The sequence below is a fragment of the Arvicanthis niloticus genome, chromosome 18 (assembly GCF_011762505.2).
Source record: "Arvicanthis niloticus isolate mArvNil1 chromosome 18, mArvNil1.pat.X, whole genome shotgun sequence".
NCBI lineage: Eukaryota > Metazoa > Chordata > Mammalia > Rodentia > Muridae > Arvicanthis > Arvicanthis niloticus.
Window position 1 is genome coordinate 42,285,034 of NC_047675.1, and position 25,780 is coordinate 42,310,813.

The window sequence follows — 25,780 nt, forward strand, 5'->3', positions numbered from 1 at the left end:
TGTGGTCTAAGCTCAGTGGTTCTCAACCTGTGGGTGGCATATCTGCATATCAGATGTTTATATTACAATTCATAACAGTAAAGTAGCCAAATTGCAGTTATAAAGTAGCAACAAAATAATCTTATAGATGGGGGCATTACCATAACAAGAGGAACTGTATTAAAGGGTCACAGCATTAGGGAGGTTGAGAAGCACTAGATTCTAGAAAAACATTCACACACGGATTCATTCAAGGATCGTCCCTTCGACTTTGTTGATAATTCCTCATTTTAAATTTTCAAAAAAAAAAAAAAAAGGTTGTTTCCATGTAGGCAAATTCTTGTGGCCTTTAAAAGTGAGATAGCTTTGAAATTCTGACATACAAAGATGTTTTTGTATATTGTTGGGGGAAAAAAGTCATTTACAAAATAGTACCCAATGTTATGAGACAATTTGGTAGAAGTTAAAATTGAAGCAAATGTTATGTTTTCATACATACACAAACCTGGCTGGGATATATAATTCAAAACATTCTTGGGCATTGGGCTATGGAGAAAGTTTGTTAATTTTTATTTATTTGTCCATTCTTTTAATAAAGAGGTGGGTGATATTTGTGATCAGAAATTAAGATTCTAAAACTACAAACAAATACTTTTGGGGAACCCAGACATACAAACACCACTGCTTCACCCTTGAGGCAGGGAAGGGTTCGTGGCCGTCAGCCATCAGCTATGAGATGAGCGTACTCTGCAGCTGACATGCATCCTACAGATTTGCATTTCCTTCAAGTCTGCTCTCCATCAGGCAGTAAGCTGCATGCTCAGGGTACCAGGGAGTTCTCCAGATGCCCATGGTTCTCTGGAATTCACTGCTGGTAGGAAATCTCCTTAGAAATACCACACAGCAGCAAAGATGAAGTGGCCACGAGAATAAACCTATTGGCTGATGTCCAGCCACCTCAGAACAGCATGGTCACTCCCTCTGCCTCTCATGATATTGGTGATGTGTGGACTTGTGTGACAGAGAGAGGTCCAAACCTCACTACTAAGCCTCTACCTACTCATCCACTAACAGAGAAGGTTGGGGATGAGAAACAATTTGACTATAAGCTAAGCCCTTGATAAGGAGATGTGAATGTGTGTACACACACACACTTGCAACATGCACATATACATCATACAAATCAATAATTCCATGTTATGTGCATTTGCCACACTCTTTAAGTCACAAACTTACATGTAACGTATGTGGGGTGGGACTCAAAGAAGGGCATCCGAGCCATGACCTTGACCTTCCAAATTACGCAAGATCATCATTGGGCTCCAAGAATAAAGGGTCCACATAGATGAAACTCTGACACACTCTTCAGAGTTGGGACTATCGTTACATTTTTTTAAAAAAATAATGAAGTCATAAACAAGGTTTATCCTATTGCAATTTCTGATCATATGCACTGTAGGGCCTCTTCCTTCTAACACCTCCGGGCTATGTATTCTGGCAATATCCATTTCACACTCATAGTTAAGACAAAAAGATCCCTCTCCTTCTCAGATGCCCTTGTTTTTCTGTCATCTGTATACACTGTTCTCCTGTGAAGCTGCGGCTATGTATCTTTTCTGGGCACCTTTCTCCTAGTTTATCTTCTCCACACACCCCGTCTGTTCTGAGCCTTATAATGAAACCAAAGGTTACATGTCTGAAGACTCAACATCCACAACATTAAAACAATTGGATGGGAAATAATCTCATCACAGCACGCTGGGGGAGATTGCTGCATGCCCATTAGAGTTAATGGGAGTTCCAGCCAAATCGAGGTACGGCCTCTGTTCCCAAGGGCAACAAGGATGAAGAGCAGTGCAGAAGTTTAAATGGGAAAAAAAAAACTTCACAGAGAGCAGCAGGAAGAAGTCTTGGGGTCTAAGCATTAGACTTTGTGAAAAATCGAGGACCTTGGAAAGCTGGTCTCTAGGCCTGGACGCAGAGGAAAGTGAGACAGTCTCCCCCATTCTATTTATAACCTTGAGAACATGAGTCTTTAGTACACCAAACCTCAGTTTATTCATCTGAGGAAAGGACAAAATGGTAGCATATAATAATCTGATGAGGCTAAGATCTATTGGGATGTTAGGCGTTATAATGCATGGCACGTTGCAAAGAGATCTGTCATTTCTATAAACTGGCTAGAGCTGGCTAGAGCAGGGTGGATGGAGGTTCCATTCCAACTGGCACAGTGGGGTCCCTGCTAAAATAGAAGAATGCAGACACTGACCCGAAAGCCCAAAAGTCGGAGTAGCTGAAACTTTTAGGAGAACATGAATACAGATACATCACTGCATGAATGCTCGTCAACACTCCAATGTGAATGCCCACTGGAGATATTCAGGACATCTAGGAGAAGTGGCGTACAAGATAGGCTAGTCACAAAACTCTGGGAAAACTCCAAGAAAACCTGACAAGCCATAAGCAATCAGTGTAATAGCCAAACAAATGGCAGGTGCTGTGTGTTCTGGAGGCTCTGCATACATGCAGCTTCTTCTCTCATCTCTGTCACCTCTCTTCCCCACTGCCATTATTCAGGGCAGGACTGCTGTGTCACTTAAAATATTCCACACAAGTTGAATTTAGATAAGAAGAAATCTCTGTTATAAAGTCCATCTAAAATTGAGATACAGTGTCTCTGGATTCAGGAGCATTCTCACGCCAAGTCATCTTGAGTCTCAGGTTATACTTAAGTCTTCGGATAAGAGATGTTCACCTACCCCCAGGACTACACCAGGGCAAGGTTCTCTATGCCCAGATAAAGATCCAGAAGCAGAAGCAGTTGCTGCAAGCTTTCCAGGTGATACTGTCAGAGCAGAGTCAGGAGCAAATTCCGATCTTCCACGTCCCAAACCTTACTGCTGTACTCTCCCTCTGATCCCACTGAGATCTGTCCTGGACCCATGTTAGACAAGCCCTCATTTTCTAATGTGTCAGAATCACTGTTGGCTCCACACTCCTTCATCTAAATGACTCTCTCTCCGCTGCTTCCATCCCTGAAATATTCGACCAGAAGTGAAGTGGGCTTCTTTTGTATTCTCTAGAGGAAGGAAAAAAATGTTTTCCTGTTCTTTTCTTAGTTTTCCAGATAATAGCAGGGACTGGCACAGCCTCAAATCTCAGCAGCTCATGTCGCTGGTGTGTCTCATTCTTTCTGTACACCTTAATTTGACCAGGAAAGAAACAGATATCTGATATGACAGGTGTATGCTTGTGGGTTGTTTTGGCTTTGTTTTCCTAGGGATCTGACTGTTCTTCTCCCCACCCCCTTTGGATGGGCCAGAGTGTCTTTCAAAAGTTTCAACCCTGGCTTTTTGAGAAACTTATCCGTGTGGCATGTCTGTCACTTTTCACAATCCTCAAATGAGTCTTGGCAATTTTCACGTAATGGCATTTGTTGACAGGTTGTTAGGGCTGACAGTGAATATGTTTGAAAAACCGTCAGGCTGGTGGAAAAAAAAAAGTCAAAGAGAGAAGCTTCTTACGTTTCGAAACAGCAATGTTAAACTGCCAGTGTCCTCTCAAAAGCAAGGTCTTCCGCTCTCCGCCAGAAACACGCTCACAGCGACAGCAGAGAAGGTGGGATTCCTAAAAATTAATGCGATCTTGTCACTTCAAAGGTCACAAGGCACATTACCACTAAACACTTATTTATCCGCATAAAATTGAATTGCCTTTAATGCTCCATAACAGGTGATGAAGGAGTGAAGAAGCACAGGCTGTGCAGTCAGGGGAAGGATGGGTGTTTAATTGGGCAAGCAGAACAGCCCAAAGACCTGGCAGGAAGCCCTAGTGTGGCATCGCAAGATCTTTCCCTGGGACCACTGAGATGGATGGCCATTACTCAATGGGTCTGCAGGGCATGTGTGAACCAATGAGTGGGGATGAAAGCCACGGGTGGACAGAGTGACATTGTCAATTGTCCATCAGTTGAGGGGGAAAAAAAACCTGTCCTGCCGTGTCTCAAAGGCTTCCACTGATGGGCACATCAGGGGTCATAGAGATGACCTTGGTGCAAGTGCATGACACTTTTCTGTGATCACTGAACTGTGGTAATGGCTGCATCTGACAGTCGAGCATAAACCGTGGGTCACTCTGGGAAACTCACAGTCCATCTAAGAAGCCAGAACAGGTCCCTAAACGATGAACTCACAATACAACTGAATAAGAGCCCCTCAAGCAATTTAAGAGATCTGACAGCGGACATGTTGGTGCTGCCTTCTCTCCGCCCTTCGATTCTCACTGATCTCAGCTCACCTGTGAGTCTTCTCCCTAATATTCTTCTGAGATAATACTAGAACCCACTTTTATCAGTTCCTCAAATACGATCTTCTCTGTATTGTATATCTTAGTAGCTGGACCGTGGCCACTGTCATAGTTAGCTTCAGTTGTTAAGTTGACACACTTGGACGGTGGAAATCTCAATTGAGGAAACCACCTCAGTCAAACTGGTGGTTCTATGTGCCTGTGCACGGTTTCTTGATTGTTGATTGATGTGAGAGGGCCCCAGCCCACTGTAGGCGGTACCATTTCTAGGCAGGTGGGCCTGGGCTGTATAAGAAAGTTATCTGTTTTGGACCTGGAAGCAAGGCAATAAGCAGCAGTCTTCCAGGATCCCAGTTTCTGTCTCCAGATTTCTGGCCTCCACTCCCTGAGAGTTTAGATTGTAACCTGTAAGCCAAATAGGCTTTCCTCTCCAGATTGCTTTTGGTCACTGCAAAAGAAAAGAAAGAAAACCTGGTTAGTCATTAAATTGATATATCTAAAACCCTGCTGTCCTGGGTTACCTAATAGTTACAAGTCCTTGAACAACATTCTAATTCCCTAAGACTGATCAGTCTCCTCCTCCAGAAGATGGAACGGTAGTATCTTTATCACTGAATTAGTCAGAGGCTGGAACATGGGAGAATACATGTACAAGAGTCATGCCAAGTACAAACTAGGTGCTCAAAACACGGATGACCAAGGTTATAGAAGTTCCCACTGGCTTTGTTTAACGTTCCCAACTCTTCCCTTTAAAGTGAGCCAAATTCCACGAGAGCAAGGTCTCTCTAGCTATTAACTTTCTTCCAGCACCTCTGGATAAACCTATATGCAGTTTTAAACCTTTCTTTCAACTATCTGGTGCAGAATGTGAGCATTTCCACGGGGTTTCCCTCCAGCCACTGCGATCTACCCATCACCCGGACTTTGCAAGCTCCGCAAGATGTAGCCTTTAATCATCCAAGGGCTTGGAGGCCCCGGTGCATCCTGCCTGAGGGGCAAGCCTACAAACTCTGGGTAGAATTCGTTGAAGGGGAGAGTCAAGTCAGATTTTACAATCCTGTCTCTGAGATTACCCAGCGGGTGGACAGAAAGCTGACAAAGGAGGGTTTTTCAGAGTGGTGGGCGTGCCCTTTGCTTAAGGAGGCTCCTGCAGGAAAGAGATTTACAAAGGCAAGACACTCAGAGTGAGACCAGCTACAAAGAGTGGAGAGCAGCCACTGTTCTGTTCTATTGTAAACAGTTTTGATTAAAGCCCAGCAAAAACACAGAGCCACGCACGAGTCGTCAATCCGTTTTAAGAAATGTTTTTTTGCAGATTGCCTGCAGTCTTTCTACCAGATCCAGAAGGATCGACAATCTATTCCTAGCCTTCTGATGTCTTGTTTTATTACTTACCCCTAGCTATCAGCCGTTTTCCTCTCTCCTCTTTAAGAGCAATCATTCCTCTGACTGCTTTTTACGTGTTTAATCATTCATTTAGTTGTGGACGTGTGTGCTGTGCGCATGACGTGCGTGCACATGTACCCACAGAGAGACGCCAGAGAAGGACGGCAGGCACCATGCTGCTTCACTCTCTACCTGATTCCTTTGAGACAGTCTCTCTCATGGAGTTTAGAGCTAGTCTGGTGACCACCAAACCCCAGCGGTTATAGGCTACACAGCTATGCCCTGGCTCCTTATGTAGGTCCTAGGATTTGAACTCAGACCTTCATGCAGGTACTGTTACCCAGCAACCTTCCTCTGCAGCTCCCCCCCTGCTCAGCAGTGGGCAGTCTTCATCCTTACGGTACAGAATTCCACTGTGATGTAGTGACATGCTTGTCGGACAACAGGAGCAGAAAGTCCCAGCTACCTCACATCCCCTGTCACTGGTCTGATTACACATCAAAGTTAATTCTTACAGAGGTGTCACCTGTATCCAGCACCTGACATCTCTTCATCTGCTTCAATATTTCAGAAGCAATACCATTATTTTTCTAAGTAACAACAATTAATGAAAAAGGAGGGTACGAATTGAAAAGAAAAAAAACCCAAGGATGGGTATATGGGAAGGTTTTGAGCAAGAAAAGGGGAAATATTGTAATTATATTATACTATTAAAAATAGAACAAAACTATAAAAAATGAGAAAAGGCCTGAAATTCATAGTATTAATTTTATATCTTATTTTTTTATAACTTATGTTTGTATTATAATGAAACTATTTGCCCCAATCCACCACATCCTGTGACAGACCTGGGATCCTATCAGAGGTGGGCATTAAATCTGTACCAATCTCACAGTATGCTATTCTCAATAAAAAAATCATTTTTAAAGGCCCTTCCTCCCTTTTTGTTGCCCAGCAAGCATCTCTATGGTTTCGGTCATAACTATGTCACACAGACTGAAAAGTCTCAATGGTATATCCAAACAAGACAGGCTTTTTTAGAGCCTGTATACTACCTGGCCCTGCACTTGGAATTAACTTTGATTAATTAACGAAGAATTAACTTTGATGTAAACTCAGACCTGTGTCTGTCTGATGATGCCAAGTGACAGGACTTTATGCTCCTGTTGTCCGGGGAGCATGTCACTACGTCACAGTGGAATTCTGTACAACAATGATAAGTCTTTCTCTGCAAAGAGGAGCAGAAGCCACAAACTAGAGCCAAGACACAGAGTAGGAGATACCAAGGTTCGAAAGCTGTGCGCAAGTAATCTGACAGCCTTTAACACTACAGCCCAGAGAACCCGAGCCTCAGTCTCCTCACTGTCAAGTAGGAGATTAATAGTACGTGCATTTGAGGGTTGGCTGTAGAATGCACATAAGACCTTACACAGGTCTAACCAAAGGAACCCATGTAATAAACCTTGGTTTCTCTGTCATCTCTAGTGTGCAGATATGAACTATATTCCTCTATAGGAAAACCTATTGTTAGTGTCATTGCAAAAAAAAAAAAAATGGAGCGGTTACAAACCAACATAAGAAACTCTAATCCTTCCATTTTATTAATTTCTATTGATAGTATACAAATACAACATACACCAAAGGGCTGTGGAGACGTCTCAGTTGACAAAGTGCTTGAATGCAGCATGAGAGTCTGAGTTCAGATCTTCAGAGCACACATTAAATGACAGACAGTCTGCATATGCCTGTAACCCTACTTCTGGGCAGGCAAGACAGGAGGATCCCTAGGGTTTGCTGGGTGGCCAGACTAGTTGGATTGATGAATTCCAGGTTCAGTAAGATACCCTGTTCATTGTTGAACAAGATATTCAACAATGACCTCTGACCTCCACACATACGCATGTGCACCTGCATGTACATGAGCACATGCTAACATGCACATATATACTCTCATACATATACACATATTTGCCACACAGATGTACATACATACCTTCACACACACCCGGAGACACAGACACACAGACACACACACAGACAGACAGACAGACAGACAGACAGACACCCCTAGAATTCTAGCAGTTGTCCTTCCAGAACAGAGAAAGACATCTAGTCTAAGCCCTGAGCCCTGCAGTTTCCTCTGTGTAGCTACTGTTCCCCGACGAAGTATCTTACAAAACCAGCCTTCCCCAAACTGTGCCTGGATCACTAACACCCCTCACATCTGAAGCAGAAGAGAATAACCATGGAGGGACATTCTGAGGTTTGCACAGAAAACAGTATTTTTTTTTTTTGTCATTTGTTGCCATTAAGTAACTTGTGACCTAATAAATGTCACTATCCATTTTCTTTAATCAAAATAATAAATATTACACAGTCACACAGATTGGCATTTATACCTCCCTTTCTGAGACGTGGAATTTACAACAACACTTTTTTTTTTGAGGGACTCCACAAATAAAGGTGATTAAGCTTTAAACTGCCTGGAGAGGAACCCAAGAGTTCAGGTCAATGAAGCTGGATGGTAAGGGCCGTGAGGGGTGAAACCCTCAGTCAGGAAGGAAAGGGAATCCCCTACCCAAAGCCAGTGCTTTCCTTGAGCTGACATCGTATGCTTCGTTCTTGGATGTGGTTCACCTCTAACGACAGGCAGCACAGGCTCTGAGAGGACATCAATGCCAGCCATGTTGCTTTAGGGTAGGCAGGCCTGTGGCCTCTTTGCCACATGCAAAGTGGGTAGGGGTCCAGTAGTTCAAGTGAGCTCACTCCATCTTAGGACAAAGTAATGGGAGAAGGAAACCAAAAGAACATGGAGGAGGGAAAAAGAGGAGAGAAGGAAACAGGGAGGCAGGAAGAGAGAAGCCTTCCTCCCCACCCTCTAAATCCAACAACCACCCAAACAAACAAACAATGGCAAAGGCCAGAAAAATAAGCTCACCTGCATTGTCCCCCCCCCCATGTCTCTCCTGACCTCCAGGGCTCTCCTCCCATTCAAACATAGACAAACATATATATGTCCTGTACATACACAGGACTCCAGTGTCCTCAACCTGAGACCTGTCCCAGGTGATCCAATCAAGCCAGCTGTCAATTCCCTTCCCCTCCTGTAGTGATTTCAATATGCTTGGCTCAGGGAGTGGCCCTATTTGGAGGTGTGGCCTTGTTGGAGTAGGTGTGGCCTCATTGGAGGAAGTGTGTCATTGTGGCCATGGGCTTTAGGACCCTCATCCTAGCTGCCTTTAGAACAAGAGATGGAACTCTCTGCTCCTCCTGCACCATGCCTGCCTGGGTGCTGCCATGCTCCTACCTTTATGATGATGGACTGAACCTCTGAATCTGTAAGCCAGCCCCAATTAAGTGTTGCCCTTATAAGAGTTGCCTTGGTCATGGTGTCTGTTCCACAGCAGTAAAACGCTAAATTAGATACCCACCTTAGCCAAGAGCCTGGCAATTTGGCTCAGTGACCTGGCCTCTGACAGGCACCATGAACCAGAGCTCCAGATTCTCTGCTCACAGGTCTCTAGAGTCACTGGATCATAAGGAATTGCACCTCTTTTCTGAGATTTATTTTTGTGGACTGATGTATGCCTCAGGACCACAGACATTCCACTGGAATCATTCCACACCCAGGTGGAAGCTAAGCCTGGGGTGGGGGTGGGGGTGGGGGTGGGGGCGCTGCTAAGTGGCACTCTTCAAGTGACTAAAGAGATATCCAAGACCTGGACACAGCTATAGGTGGCAGCCTCTGCTCTTAGCCATAGCTAAACTAGAGGTCATCCATCTCCAGGAGGCTGAGGGCCCAGGGAGGCCAGGAATTCTTCACTGCAAAATACTTTCAAGAAAGGGGCGGGGGGAACCCACACTGACTTTTTGCTGAAGGAGGCTCAACTCTAGATGTGATCAGAGGTGAGTTCAAATTCCTGCTCCATAGTACATAGATAAAACATATGTGGCTGAGCCTCAAGCATTGGGTCCCAGCACAGAGAAAACGCTGCATCCCCCTTCCCCTGTCCCAGGTCATGTCAGACATGTTTTAGGACTTAGGAGTTGGAGGCCCAGTGAATCTTTTTACTCCCTACAGAACTCATAACTGACTTGTTGAATGATTTAAATAGGACAAATCATACACACTCTATCATTAAATTCCCAGCAGCCTTTTGAGCATTAGAAATGATGGTGTCCACTTAAAGAGAAAAGTGGTCCTTGTAAGGGATGGAGACACAATTGGCCTCAAATACAAGATTAGCCATTGGTACCACTGGGATTTGAGGCCCAGACAATATAAACTCCTAATAAAAATGATGGGAAAGAAACCAAGGTAATTGGCAGATGGACCATGCACCTTCATGGGCTGGGACTTCTGTTTGAACAGGGCATTCCTAACTTGGCTGCTCCTTAACCCCGGGGAAACTGTAGCATGGATGCCTGAAGTGGCCCAAGACACATTTAAATCCAGGTTCACTTCACAAACCCTATTACTTTCCTGTTTGCTCATCTCCAGGCAAGTTCAAGCTGCCTCTCCTTTGTCATAGGGGACCACATGAATAATAGATATGTCATTTTTAACTGTCAACAACATAGTTTGAGTGGTGTCCGTAGGATTTTAAATAACACAGTGAACCTTTCCGCTGACATCATTTCTACCGCACGCTTCCATCCTGAACATAACGGGGAATAAAGTAAGCATACATACATACATACATACATACAGACACACACGCATGCTCATGAATGCACACGCATGCATACACACCACACACACACATTACAGTACAAAATTAAACTCGCCTATATGTCTTTGTCTGCATTTGGTGTTTCTTTGGGTTCTGCATTCCCCTCCTCCACTGATAACAGCCATCTGCTGTGGAAGCAGCACAATTAAGCTGTTCTAACATCTTCCTGCAGTTAAATAGGCCCATCTTTCCCTATGACAATTAGTTTATGGAGTCGGGAGGGGATAGCTGTCATCCATGCCTACTTGGAAGTGACATCAGGATGATTAAGAAAAACAAACTGTTTCCTTCCAACAAGATCCTGGTTAGTCAGGTTTCAAGAGCCTAGGGTTTGGACACGGTGACATGAATCTCCCACTCTCCTGGCACGAGAGAACATTTGTCCTGAGACAAAAATCTTGTCAGGGACACGTGTAAATCTTTAGGCTGGCTTGTCATGAAATATACAGTGACCTGGCACAGATTAAAAACAAACAGAGCTGTGGGGTTCACTGGGCTCCATACGGTGAAGAGACTGGCAAACACCAGTCATATTGTGGGTACTCAATCAAAATTAAAATAGAATAAATGAGGGGAGTAGCCTCAATTTTATTCTTTTAACGTGTTTTAATTTTCAGAAATTCACAACACATGAGAGCTCCCACCGGAGCGTTCCTACCCACATCACAAAAGCGCAGGGGGTGGGGGTGGGGCAGCAGGATGGTTCAATGGGGAAAGGCACCTGCCATGAAGCCTGAAGCCCCGAGTTCAATACCCAGACCCCACGTTGCAGAAAGAAAGAAACAACACCTGCAAGTTGTCCTCTGCAACCCAGTGGCATGCCTTCACACATGGACACACACACACACACACACACACACACACACACACACACACTAAATAAATAATCAATCAATCAAACAAACAAAAATACAGCATAGTAGGTACCAAACTCACCCCACCTACCCTGCCAGCCCAGGATGACTCAGGGGACTCTTCCTCCATTTATTCTCCACCTACTTCCTTCCCACACTTGGATCTTGGTGCAGCACGTCTCGGGTGTCATATCATCTTTTGTATGAATCTCAGCTGCCAGCTAAAAATTGTGCAAAGATACACGCTGCACAGTCCCTGCTGGTCTACAAAGCCCTGGTCTGCTGTGGTAAATTAAACAATGATCTTTAAAAGATATGACTGGGACCTGAGTCTTGGAAATTGTGACTAAGACTTAGGTCCTTGCAGATGTAACCACTTAAGAATCTCCAGATGAGATCATCCTGGATTTGGGCTTCATCCTGACTTCGGTGTTGGGTGTGCTGATGAGAGAAGGCAGAGTGAGATGTGAGGAGAACAGAGATGTAGGGAGAAGGTCATGTGAAGATGGAGGTGGAGACCAGAGCGATGCGACTTCAGGCCAAGAAACATCTGATGCCATCACAAATGAGTAGAGTCAAGGAAGGACATTCCCTGAGAGTCTCTAGAGAGAACATGACCTCTACTGATGTCTTAATTCAAACCTTCTGAACTCCAGACCCACAAATGACTGAATTCTCCCTGTTCTTAGTCATCATATTGGGGATCGCTTGCAATGGTCATTATAAGATGCTAATCCTGCACCTTCCAACCATATGGATATGCAAAAAAACAGTTAGAGGTCCCAGAGCACAGGGGATTTGAGTGAGGTCTCTCTCCATCATAGAATCTGCTGCACTTTCTCTTCTTTTCTACCTTATCCATCTCTGTTACCAGTGGCCCCCTCAACGTGGAGATGAACATGACCAGATGATCAGTTAGCCTCCTAAATGGGAAGCTAGACATGGTACTCTGCTCAAAAGCATCCAAACAATTCAGTCACTGAGAACATGGCCTGGTCATGACTGAAACTGGCCTGGTCAGTTTTAATGTCTTCCCCATGGTACCATTATGTGTCCTTTAGTCTTTTCTCTCCTTATTTCCAAACATGCTCCAGCACTTCACTACCTAGACTGCTCTGGAGTCCTTGGTCTTCCGACATTCCCCACCCTTCCTCCTGCCTCTCCTGTCATTACCTTCCGGACATAACTAATGAGATCTTGCTTGTAGTCTTCAGAGATAACAGATAGACTAGGGAATGAATGAGATTCTCTATTCCAGGGAGAAGAAACAATGGGACCTCTTGGGTATGGAGGAGGGTTGCTGGTGGTAGAGGATACGCAAATAAAGCCGGTCTCACATCCCTAGGGAAAAATGGTGTTAGAGAATACATAAGGGAATGAGAGAGCAGAGGTGAGAAAAGAAAGAAGAGAAAAGGGAAGGTTAAAAAAAATGAGTGAAGGGTACAAATTAAAGAAATAGCTGTGTATAATGGCTCATACCTGTAATCCCACACAGGGAGGAGAAGGAGGATCAGAAGTTCAAGGTCAGTCTTGACTACATGGTGAGTTTAGACCCAACCCCAAGTTGCCTCATGAAACTCTAGCTGGGCAAGAGAAGGAGAAGGAACAACTAGCTATAAGTGCAAGCAGCCAGGTTTCTGAGCCCATAGTTTTGGATAAACTGGCTTTGATAGGCTTTGTTCCCACGTCTTGATGAACAGCTGACTAGTCTATAAAATATAAAAAGTCAGGGATCAGAAAGATGGTTCAGCAATTCATGGCATGTACTGCTCTTGTAGGGGACCCCAGTTCAGTTCCCAGAACCCAAGTTGTACAGCTTACAACTACCTGCAACTCCAGAGCCGGGTGAACCAGAGCCCTCTTCTGGCCTCATGTGCACATGCCCAAACAAAGACATACACACATCTAATTTAAAAAATAATAAAATAAATCTTTAAGATACAGTAAACCCAATGAGTGCTACCGTGCTCACCCCTTGACCTTACCCCTGGGTGTACCCCTGTGAATAAAACATGAGAGTACCACACTGCAACACTGAGCTATGGAGATCCTCCTGGAGGAGGAATTGGAAGCATGACTCATCCTTCTCTGGCTTTGCTCTTGCCTTCTTTCCAGCTGAGGTCTATGGCCAGACTCCATCTATCCAACATCTGTTTCCTGAGACCTTGTGTCCTGTCATCCTTTGTCAAAAGTGTTTCCCCCTCCTCCCATCATCCATGGTATTCCATGGTATTCACTCTTCCACAGTGGACTCTCCTGATTTTATCAATATTATCTTTGCTCTGATTTGTTTTCTCCCACTTCTCTCATTTACTTTGTTTGTACTCAACTCAACACCTGGCTCTGAGCAGTCACCCCATAAACACTTATGGAAAATGAATAAATGAAACATGGTGTTACACATCTGAAACACCCAATATTTTAAGGACAATATTTTCATGTTAATATGATAAATCACTTGGGTTCTAATAGTACTCACTATTTGTGTGTGTGTGTGTGTGTGTGTGTGTGTGTGTGCGTGTGTGTGCCTGTGTGTGCGTGTGCGTGTGCGTGTGCGTGTGTGTGTGTGTCTGTGTATGCACGCACATATGTAGGCTAGAGGCCTTTGTTGGGTGCCCTCCTCTGTCCTTTTTTGCTGTGTATTCTGATGCAGGGTCTCTCACTGACCTGAAGCTCACTGATTTGGCTAACCATTGAGCTTCTCTGATCTTCCTGTCTCTGCCTTCCCACCATGAGGATTGAAAATATGTATCAGTATCTTTAGTCCTTTTGGTTTTGGTTTTGGTTTTGGCTTTGGTTTTGAGAACATGGGTTCTAGGGATCTGAATCCAGATCCTCATTTGTGTGTGGCAAGCACTGTGCTAACTGAGCCATCTTCCCATCCCCGAGGTGCCCTTTGTAAGTGAGCATGACATAGACCATAACCCAAAGTAGACAGCCCTGCTCTTTTCTGAACACAGTGAATGATGATAGCTGATATACATTGAGTATCTACTGTGGTCCAGACATCATTACAAATGTTTCATGAGGTCATTTCATCACTACTGTCAACTCAAGGTTAAAAAAAGAACCCCCTACCTCCATCTTATAGAAAAGAAAACTGAGGTACAGTGGTATCAAGCTTCATACAAACAGCATACGGGTAAGAAGCATTCAGAGAAAGAATCAAACCCAGTGAGGCTCTAAATTCTACAGTGGAGGCCACAGAGATGCTCAACACAGAGAATTAAGTTTGTTCTGCAAGCATAAGGACCTGAGTTTGAATCTCCTGGAGCCCTATAAAAAGCTACATGGCTGACATAGCTGTAAACCCCAGCATGGGTAGATGGAGACAGGCAGATCTCATAAGCTGCTAGCCAAACCAGCGAGTGTCCAGTTCAAGGAGAGACCCTGTCTCAAGGCAATAGGGCTGAGCGTGCTCAAACAAGATACTCGCCCACTCCTGTAAATGTATTTAGACAGACAGACAGAGTTTTTAAAAAAGGAAAGGAAGGACAGAAGGAAGGAAGGAAGGAAGGAAGGAAGGAAGGAAGGAAGGAAGGAAGGAAGGAAGGGTGTTTGGGTATTTCCCAACAGAAAATAGAACTGCAATGTCTGAAAATCCTCAAAACTCTCAGCTATTCATATTGATGAGGAATCATTCTGCTGAGAAGCCAATTTAAATTAGCTACACAAGAAACAAGAACTCACTGGCTTGTGTAATGGAAAAGTCAAGAATAGAGGGTCCTCCAGATCCAGCTGAGAGTCTCAGGTGATCTCCCTGGGATGGGAATGTCTCTTCTCTCCATTTCTCAGCCATTACATCCTCCTAGTCAGTTCTTTCTCTAACTAACTTGTTCTGGGTAGCGACTCTGGAAATCGCAGGTATGCATCTACACGTTGGTGCCTGCAGATAGAAAGCCAATCTCTCTCCCAAAAATAATGCCAAACCCCACCAAGTTTAGTCTCACTTGGTCATCCTGGTTTCTCTGGCCATGCCTGAACTGGCTCACTGGGTCATCCTGGCTTCTCTAGCCATGTCTGAACCAATTTCTATGACAAAGAAAATGAAAATGCTGATAAGCTAATTCTTGGAAGCAGGAAGCCAGCACTGACAACCCCTCTACCTCCCCCCACACACACACCTTCAAAACAAGAGAAGTGCGGTGCCTTCTAAAGTAAAATTGAGGTGCTAAGACCAGGCTGAGAATGAATTCTAGACCCACAACATATCCACTCCCCATTAATATTTCCAATGTTCTAAACAGATGGGTTTCCCACCCCATTCTGCACCCCCAACAATGAGCCCCTCCAGCCAAAATCTGCCAATCTGCCTTACCGACTTCTCTAACTCCAAGAAAGCACTGGCCTCAGACTTCCAGCTACTGCAGGGCTCAAATTAGTCACTCTGTGGGACCCTTCCGAGGCGTATCAGAGACCAGCTGTGCAAAGGCCTGTCACCTTCTTGTCAGAGAAAGTTTTCTGTCCAAAGAACTTTCGTCATCGCTCCTTTCTCAAGGAGCCGGGTGTCACTTGAAGAGACAGCTGAAGTCACTCACAATGGCTGGTCTCAAATCAGCACTCACTGGCCTTGTCAGTAAAAGCCTCACCCCGCAGCAAAAACTGTCACTGATCATGTTTAGATACGGACTCTGAGGGATTAGATTAGAAGAAGAAATGCACGAGATGGGAGTGTAAAAGAGGCCAAGTTGCAAAGGCAGTCCTAATGGAAGTCAGTGAAAGCTTCGGGCTGGAAGGAGGAGGGCCCTCAACCCAAACCCAATTTGTACTTCCCAACACAATCAGGCAGAGCATACATGAGCCCACGTGTGTGAGTGCACACACACACACACACACACACACACACACATGCACACACACCAGCTTCACACACAAAGCCTACACACACACCAGCTTCACACACAAAGCCTACACACACTCACCAGCTTCACACACAAAGCCCACACACACACCAGCTTCACACACAAAGCCTACACACACACAAGCTTCACACACAAAGCCTACACACACTCACAAGCTTCACACACAAAGCCTACACACACTCACCAGCTTCACACACAAAGCCCACACACACACCAGCTTCACACACAAAGCCTACACACACACCAGCTTCACACACAAAGCCTACACACACACACAAGCTTCACACACAAAGCCTACACACACACCAGCTTCACACACAAAGCCTACACACACCAGCTTCACACACAAAGCCTACACACACACACAAGCTTCACACACAAAGCCTACACACACACACAAGCTTCACACACAAAGCCTACACACACTCACAAGCTTCACACACAAAGCCTACACACACACCAGCTTCACACACAAAGCCTACACACACTCACAAGCTTCACACACAAAGCCTACACACACACCAGCTTCACACACAAAGCCTACACACACACAAGCTTCACACACAAAGCCTACACACACACACAAGCTTCACACACAAAGCCCACACACACACTCACCAGCTTCACACACAAAGCCTACACACACACACAAGCTTCACACACAAAGCCTACACACACTCACAAGCTTCACACACAAAGCCTACACACACACACAAGCTTCACACACAAAGCCTACACACACTCACAAGCTTCACACACAAAGCCAACCAGGTTCAGCAGGCACACGCACATCTGCACCCAGGCAGGAGATCACTGGCCATTTGCTCCATCCAGAAGATTCCAAAGGCTCGTATTCATCCCCTTATTATAACACTGCTAAATAATGACAGAAATCAAATATTCACTCAGAAATCTCAACTCTCTCTCATACAAAAAGGTGAGTAACTCCTTTATTCATCAGATCATGGGGGGCTTGGGGGATGTCTTTCTCTCTATATGCTCTTCATTTAGGGAAGTATTTCTCGGGCTTAGCATTAGTGATGTACTGGGATGAGTAATTTGATCTTCAGACAAATTATTAGGGGAGGCCACCTTATTTATGTGTGGGGTTTAATAATGCCATTACCCTGTAGTTGACAAAAAAAAAAAAAAAAATTTCCCTAGTTGCCTCCAAATGTCTCCAAGTGTAAGCACCCACTTAATTGAGAACATCTAATTAAATGATTTTAATAAAGACTGTCTTTAGCATTTTTAGCATTACTATAGTAAAACTGACTAATTATTAAGATACATCAGGAAGGGATAAGTGCTGGGGTTCAAGTTTCAGGTTTTGCTGGCTTTACTTTGGGATTTCTGTTCCATCAGTCGATGTCTACAATTAAAAGGCTAATTGAACTTACATAACTTAAGAGCTCACTTCAACTATTCTGCCGAAAACTTGGGAGTGGCCACAGCTTGGACGGCCTTTGAAAGTGTGAAGGGTTGGTGCCCATTTCCAGTCTTCCCGATATTTGAAGTTTCATCCACAGGAAATAGAGAACTTTATAAAATTTAGTTGTATGAACACAGTCATGATAAACAGTAGATACTCAATGTTAGCTTATCCTAAGGACATATTTTATTCTAAAGGACCTTTGCCCTAAGATAAAAACAAACAAACAAACAAACAAACAAACAACAACCAACCAAACCCTGGCCTCCTGTGAGGGTGAAGAGCAAAACTCAGTAGCGTGGGATGATAACACTGCTCTGCCAGAATAACTTTTGGTTTTCATGGAGTTTAAAGTCGCCTTGCTTTTCTCCACCCACCATTAGTTTTATCAAATCCATACACGCATCTTATGTCCCAGAAATGTGTAAAAAGCCTTTCTCTCAATAGATCTGCCCTTCAGAGCCTTCAAAGCTTCATTTTCAATCTAAACAAATCATGGTGACCACATAGACCTCTCCCCCCCCGCCCCCCATACACAAGAACTTTCTACCATTTCTCCTTTGAGATCTCTATCCCATCCCCAACTGTTCCTGGGTCTCTTGGCTTTCTTGACTTTTACTGGTGGGACTCCTATATGAAAGGGCTGAAATTTATATGCACATACAACTGTAAATATTGGTCACAGATGAAGTCATGTCCCTGTATCCCCATCTTAGCACTCCAGACCTGGAGAACATGGTGACTAAATTACAGAGATAGAAAGAAACATGTTAGGGCTACTTCGAACTTTATTATCAATTCTATAAAATATAACTTAATACAGCTCCTTTTCCCTGAGTTTTCTGCATTATACATGAGATTCAGAAAAAGGCTGAGCTTAAAGCATCATATAAGCTTTCAGATAACTCTCGGTACAGGAGTTTAAAGAGTAAAAGGCTCAGTGAAGACAGAAACGTTAGCAGCCTGCCACACACCAAACTTAGCTGATGTCAAAACACGGGGATCTGCTGAGCAGCTAGTCCTCTGTCCACCAGAACATCTGGGGTTGCAAGGCTTCGGATGCTGTCTACATTCTGTGGACCCCTACCTTTCTAGTTGTAGCTCAGTCTTCTGCCCTGAAACTTGTTCTACTCTACCTACCCAACATCTCCCCCTAGAATCCTGACTGGAAATCTCTGACACGAGGCATGGAACCTCAATCTGTGGTCAGCCTTGAAGCTTGCTCCCTTACTGTCACCGTGTCAAACATCTTGGAGTAGCTACTTCTTTCTCTAAGGCAGTGGTTCTCAACCTGCGGGTCCCAACCCCTTTGAAGGTTGAACGACCCTTTCACAAGGGTCGCATATCAGATAAACTGCACATCATATATTTACACTATGATTCATAACGGTAGCAAAATTACAGTTATGAAATAGCAATGGAAATAATTTTATGGTTGGGGGGGTCACCATAACGTGAGTAACTGTATTAAAGGGTCTCAGCATTAGGAAGGTTGAGAACCACTGTTGTAAGCTTTGGGCACATACAGACCAGCAACAGATCCAGTTGGCAATTCAAGTATATCCAGAACCTGACTGTATCCCTTGCAACTCATTTCCCATCACCTCCATCCACACTGGACCTGTGGCTGTTCCATAACTTTTATCTTTGTACACCCAGAGATGTACAAACCTGATGCAGCAACCTGAGTGATCTCCTTCTAAGTTCAACCAAGTCCCTTGCTTTGTCCAAGAAACTCTGACTGTCCTCATATGTTACTCAGAGAAGAGTCTATGCTCTGTGCAATGGCTTTACATGCCCTGGATTCTCTTAACCTCTTAGATTTCTGTCCCCAGTTATCATCCCCTGATATTGCTCAAATCCAGCCACCAGCCTCTTTGCTAAATCATTAAACCTTGCCCCCACTTTATGACAAGCTATGTCTTGCCTGGATCTGTATAGGTCACATGGTTATGTGCCTTACCTGTTGCTAGTCTTAGCTCAAGTCTTGCTTGTCCATCAAAAGTTAACTACACTATATCAAACCGAACCACCCTGCACTTGTGATCTCTTTGTCTTTTTTTCACACCAATCATTACTTGTTTGCTTATTTAATGCATCAATTACTGTCTCTTCTATAGCATGTGAGCCGTATGAGGATGATGGTCTTTAATTAAGAATATAAGCCAAGCAATTAGAATAGTTTCCGGTGTATAGTAGTTGCTTAGTGAATAGGTATCAAATAGTGCATCAGATGGTCCCATTTTGTAAGACTCTCTCTGGAAGGGAGTCCAAATAGACCCAGTAGCTAGCACATAGGATGAATTTATTGAACAGGGGAGGTTGCTCAGATAGAAATGATGAAAGCACAAGGCAGTGATAGTCTAAAATGATGGTGCGGCAGCTACACATGGAGTCAGGGTTAAACAGTGAAACACACACACTGCACAATGGTTTGCAAATGAAACTGGTAGCCCCAGAGATCAGGGCTGAGAAGATAAAATGCAGATGGCTGGGTGAGAAGGAACATGCTCATAAGGTTGACGAAACAGTGGATGTGAAGGGGAAGGGTTATGGCCAGAAAGGGCCATTTCAATCTATTTGTAAACACTAACAAATGAAAACAGAACTAATTGATAGAGCTGTTCAGTAAATAGACACAGAAAAATTCTAAAGACATTTTGAGTTGTTAGTAAAAGGGTATATAATTAGAATGGAGTATTTTCAGAACGTAAAATGCAAATAGCTAGAGTCATGTGAAAGTAAAAATTCATGAATGATGGGTAAGATCTGCTGGTAAAAAAATAAAATAGTGTATTTACTTTATGTCATAGAAAAGACTTATTGTTTAACAACGTATTTCAGAAAGTGGTAGTCATGAGTGGAAGCATAATGAAATATATTATTTTACCTGTCAAATAAAAAGTTAATTAAAAAAAAATATGTCTTCCCCCAAAATATCAGTTTCAAGGAGTGTACCAAGACACACATAATCAATCCCAAAGCACACTAGAGCTTACACAATGCCTTTGAAAATAAATTTATAAAGTTAATCAAGAGCATTAAAACACCCCCGTGTTTTTGGCCGGCAGTACTCCTTCTAGAAGTAAACGCCAAGAAAAATTCATAAACGTGGACAGAGATTTATATGAAAGCTTCAGTATGAGGGAAAACAAAACCCCTTAAAAAATACTCTAATGATTACATAGAGCGCAGCATCTCTGCATAGCAGAATGGCAGGCAGCCATCTGCAATCCCATTTATGGAGTATGCTGATGCCACAGGAACTGTTATGCTGTAGGGTTAAATGAAGGTCAAAGTGAGAGGAGACAGTGCCGTGAAGACATACCTCAATTGCAAGAGCTTGCCACATTATGTTTTATTTCACATCTACCAGGGCTGTCATACCATTCAATGAGACGTCTGGAGTTAAGAGTATTGGATGCTCTTGCCAAGGACCTGAGCTCAGTTCCCAGTGTCCATGATATGTTATTCCAACTCCAGGGGACTGGATCACCTTTTTAGTCACTCTACCACTGAACCACACACACATTCAGTCCTGTGAATATTTCAAAACCTAAATTCCTTGACATGTAAATCTATAGTCATGAGCCACTAGGTATAAGAAAACAGTTGCTAAGGTCCTATATGAGTAACTCATCTAAAACAAAATGACCCTAACTTATTATGCTCTATATGAAAATATCAATGATATTTCCTTGCCTTTTAAATTCAATGAATACTGTTATTTTAAAGATTTATTTACGTATATGCATGTGCTGCCTTTGTGCTGCAAGTGAGCCATAAGTATGCCACATGTGTCCCACGTGTGTGCCACGTGTGTGCCACGTGTGTGCCACGTGTGTGCCAGGTGCCTATGGAGGCTCGAAGACTTGGACTTGATGAAACTGTCAATTGGGTCTTTTATTGGTGATCTATCTAGGGTGAGATGTTCGTTCCTGTCAGGGAAAGTCTCCCAGGTTCACCCAAGTTTTGTTTCCTATCCCTTCCCTCCCCATCCTGTCTGCAGCACTGCAGGCTAAGGCTGAGAGGCAGAGCAGAGCTCTTTAGACATAGCATTATTCACATAAAACAGGTCAAACAGAAGTTACCCCCTGCACACTCCTCCCAACTTGCTTATCCAGGGTAGCTCTGGTACCTAGGAAATGACACATGACAGGTGGGGAGCTGAACTGGAGGATGGATGGCACTGGGGCGGGATAGAGAAGGGGGTAGAGAGATGGGGGGAAGAGGGGAAGGGAGAGAGAGAGAAAAGGAGGAAGGGAAGGAGAAGGAGGAGGAGAAGGAGGAAGAAAAAGAGGAAGAGGAGGAGGAGGAAGAGGAGGAAAAGGAGGAAGAAAAAGAGGAAGAGGAGGAGGAAGAAAAAGAGGAAGAGGAGGAGGAGGAGGGGGAGGGGGAGGAGGAGGAGGAGGAGGAGGAGGAGGAGGAGGAGGAGGAGGAGGAGGAGGAGGAGGAGGAGGAGGAGGAAGAAACAACAGCAGCAGCATCCAGGTATATGTGGAAGCCTGAGTTTATCCAAACCAAGACAGAGGGATAGCATGAAACCACTGGACAACTGTTCTTGCATCTCTACATTCTGGGGTCTAGTTTGGGTTATGTATGTGTGATTCAGAATACATCCAAGGCCTACATTTCACATTCTTATAGGCTCCATGCGCAGACATGGTTGTTCAAACATAAGAGCTAGCAGAGGGGGAATTTACACGCCCTTCTTCTGTAAAGACCGTCTCAGGAGTCATTTACAAGATTCTTCCAGAAGTCTATGGCCTGACCCATAATAGACACTCAACAGAATTACCCTTTACCCTGTGTCTTTGCATGGTTGTATCCTTGAGGTTTTGAGCATCTCCAATGTAGATATAGTTGAGATTACATATCTTCAAATAAGAAAGAAGAGAAGCAAAAGGAAGAGGAAGAAAAGATGAAGAGGAGGAGGAAAAAGAGGTGGTAGGGGAGGAAGAAGAGTAGGAAGTAGAGACATTAAAATATATGGAACAAGCATAGTGCTGCTATGTGTGTTTCTCACACATCCCTGACAGCTACCCACAAGAAACGCATCACCAGGCTCGGAGAGCTGCAGAGAAGCCGAGAGTCAGAAAAGGGAAGTTGCACGGCCCTGGTGCCAGAATCCTCAGTAACCAAAGTCTGACAAGACTCCAAATTCCTAGTTTGCATTTATCATCTTGTACCCAGGACCTCAAGTCTGGTCAGAACTGGTCCATCCCATGATAGTCTTTGTCACTAAAAACATCCAGAAAGAGGAAGTAAACAAGAACACACATGCTCTTCGTCCACTAGACAGATTTAGACAGAGAGGAAAACATTCAAAGAGATGACACCAGAGCTCACTGAAAAGGGAGAGACACACTTGGAGAGACAGAGGCTGAGACTCTACTGCAGACACTGCTGTCAGCTCTCTGAGGGACGCTGAGTAACAACTCAGTATTATAACAACTGAGTGACCCTCAGTATTCTCACCTACAGTCTGAGCGTTTGGATTACTTGGGGACACAGAAGCCCCCACCTCTAACGTATATGTCATCCTGGGCCCTATGTTCTAGAAAGCAAGCTGAAATTTGGGGAACCTGTATTTTTTCTGGCCTTCAGCTCAGTACATAACTCTGTCTTGTCCATATAGCCAAAACCAGAGACAAAAGTTAGCAAACTTGATTCCGTGGGGTAGAAAGGTGCTCTGTGGTTCAGAGTGACTACTGCGCTTACAGAGGACGCCTTGGTTCAGCACGCCCATACTGGGCAGCTCACTCCCTCCTGTAACTTCAACTCCACTGGATTCAGCTCCCTCTTTCGGCTTTCATGGGGACCCACATGCATATGTACAGTGTGTGTGTGTGTGTACAAGCACAAATTGAAAAAAAATGAAAAAAATATATTACATAAAAATAAAATAAGGAAACTTGAATGGGGAAGGGACAGAATGCATCCCTGATCAGCTTGAGCCAAGTGAAGACTATTCTGCAGTTTCTATTTGCCAGAGGAAAATTACATTCCACAACACCCAGAGGAGGAGGCGAAGGGAGGAAGCTGCTGCTTCCAGTGAGGACTTCATTCCAGAAATCCCACATACTGGCCTCACAAGAGCCCTAGTATGATAAAGAGATGACTATTTCGGATGAGAGGATCCAGTCCTCCGGGAGAGGTGGGAGGAGGACAAGGCCAGGGCTCACTCCCAGGGAAGTGCAGCTCAGCCCTCAATTGTGATATGGATTCTGCACTTCCAGGGTAATGACTTAAACCTGGTGATGCCAAAAACCTGTCGCCATTAAGTATGTTTTCAATTGGGAAATGGAAGCACATAGGTCCTGGCAGCAAAACAGGAAAGCAAGTCTTCATTAGCGCTTGAGAGTTCACACCCACATCTGGGTCTGGCAGTGTAGCGGCTGCCAGGCCTGGCAGAAGCTTGCTCCATCTCTCAGTCTCAGAATTCAGAATTCGAGGACACCATTTTCTCAGTAAATTTCCAGGTTTTAAAAACAACTGCCAGGACATGGGAAATGGCTCAGTCAGTAAAGAGTTTGCTATGTAAGCATGACAAAGCAAGCTCAATTCCCACAGGACCTCTGTATGAAATCTGGGTACAGTAGGGCATGCCTGTAATCTCAGCACTGGGGAGGTGGAGACAGAGCCCAGCTAATTCAGGTAACTTGTGAGAAACTCTGTCTCAAAAACTAAGGTAAAGAACTACTGAGGTAGATGCTTATCCTAGTTTCATTTCTGTTGCTGTTTTCATCCCGAACAGAAAATAACAACAAAACAAGCAAACAAAAACCAAGAAAACCCCAAAGAGGTGAAAGGGTCTTATACTTCCAAATTACAATTCATTATTTTGGGAAAGTCAAAGTAAGGATGTACAAGTCAAGAGTGAACAATGAATCCATCCTTGGTTCCTTGTCCTCAGCTTGCTTTCTCCTATGTTATATTTTCAGGACTCACTGCCTAGGGGATGGTGCCACCCACAATGGGTGGTCTCTTCTACATAAATCACTAATCAGGACATAACCTCATAAACAAACATGTTTAGAAGTCAACCTGACCTAGATAATTCCCTATAAAGATTAGAGTCTCAGATTGTGTCAAGTTGACAGTTAAAACCAACCCAGCACAATACCTAAAGTCAACCTCTAGCCTAAGCAAACACACACATACACGGACACACAAATGAACATGTAAGATACACATATACAAAAGCATGCCATAAATCTGTTATTTCCATTTTTAACTGAATATAAGTTTTTTTCTGACCCTGCCCATCTCTGAACACTCTACCCAAAGCCCTCAACCTTCCATATATGAGCCTAGGAAAATGAAACTGAACACTCATGTGAGTCCCCAACACTATTTCCTGTATATTCTTCAAGCATGATAGAATGATGTTGGACTGATGTGTCCTTTTCCCCCAAGCTCTGTCCATCACTATGTCTCACTTGTCCCTCCTTCCCTGTTTTAAACACCACAGAAACTGAACATCCCAGGAAGAACTTGATCTGTGGAGTCAGGCAACAATGGCCATAATCTTGGTCCTCATGTTGTTTCATATTTTGACAACTTTCATTCTTGGTGAAATAGAATATGTATGAAAAGATCTTAGTGTGCAGTTATCAGGGATTGGTCCATTCCTTTCAGTCCTCCTTCTAGAATGTTCTTTTGGAATGTGATCATTGCTGTTCAAAGGTGAGTTACATAAAGAAAGCCATGGGCAACATTGGTGATGGGGTGCAGGAGCCTGAACAACCTCCCATTTCAGATAGCTTAAGGTCAGGCTCCTGAGAGACCTGATCGCCATGATAGAACTTGATGGTTTCAGCTAGAAGAAAGGTAACACTTTGACAAAGCATAGGAAAACAGAATAAACATTGGGACACCAAAATTATGTGGTAATGGAAGAGCTCAGGGTTTGGTAAGTGAAGATGGTTCCTTGGGTCACTAGAGCAGGTATAGAAATAGACTTGAAAATACAGATTGTTGTAAATTAGCTAATCTGTTTGAAAACGTATCACTTCTTTGTTGAAACCCTTCATCCCATCATCACATCACTCTGCCCCTTTACCATTCTGGCTGGGAAGCAGAGAGGGATATCCTGAGAGTCCAGGCTCCCATCCCTGTATATTTTGGTTCATCAAGGACCTCTACAAGCTAGAGGGACTTGAATCAGTATGAGATAGTGCCCTGAGTATGTGAGAGCTACTCAAAAACAGTGTCTATTCATTGACC

At 43.9% G+C, this 25,780-nt stretch overlaps 1 long non-coding RNA gene across 1 annotated transcript in view; it reads right to left on the minus strand.

The window, feature by feature from the left end:
- Nucleotides 1-316: 316 nt before the first annotated feature.
- The window catches only part of LOC143434984 (uncharacterized), a 28,673-nt gene continuing 3,209 nt past the window's right edge, over nucleotides 317-25,780 (minus strand). The window contains exons 2-3 of the long non-coding RNA XR_013104905.1: nucleotides 4,276-4,732; nucleotides 317-3,606 (exon numbers count right to left, since the gene is read on the minus strand). This is a non-coding gene — a long non-coding RNA (uncharacterized LOC143434984). The remainder of the gene's footprint in view (nucleotides 3,607-4,275; nucleotides 4,733-25,780) is intronic.